Genomic DNA, 497 nt, shown 5'->3' on the forward strand with positions numbered 1-497 from the left:
AATAAAAATAAAAATGAGAAAACACTTAAGCAAGACACAAAAACAGATTCCCAGTTCACCAATAGCAAATAGTAGGACAAATGAGGATGAAAAGTCTGATAGTGAACCAACAGGACTCCCTGGACCCAAAGCACAGGAGGTAGCAAAACTGTAACATGAAAAACCAAATAAGCACTAATACAATTATAGTGGGGGATTTAAATACCCCACTATCACAAATTGACAGATCTACTAGGCAGAAAATCAACAATGAAATAATAGAACTGAACCAAGCTTTGGAACACATGGACTTAATAGATGATTACAGAGTATTCCACCCCCAAAAATCAGAATATACATGCTTTTCTTGAAAGAAATGGAATCCATAAAACAGATTTAAACAGATATCCAGGAGATTAAAAACTCTATTGAAAGTGTACGCAACAGAATAAAACATTGCGAAGATAGGATTTCAGATATAGAACATAGGATAGCAGTCAGTGACCATGAAAAAAGAG

Source organism: Fukomys damarensis, unplaced genomic scaffold (assembly GCF_012274545.1).
Source record: "Fukomys damarensis isolate Sample0158 unplaced genomic scaffold, DMR_v1.0_HiC HiC_scaffold_38, whole genome shotgun sequence".
NCBI lineage: Eukaryota > Metazoa > Chordata > Mammalia > Rodentia > Bathyergidae > Fukomys > Fukomys damarensis.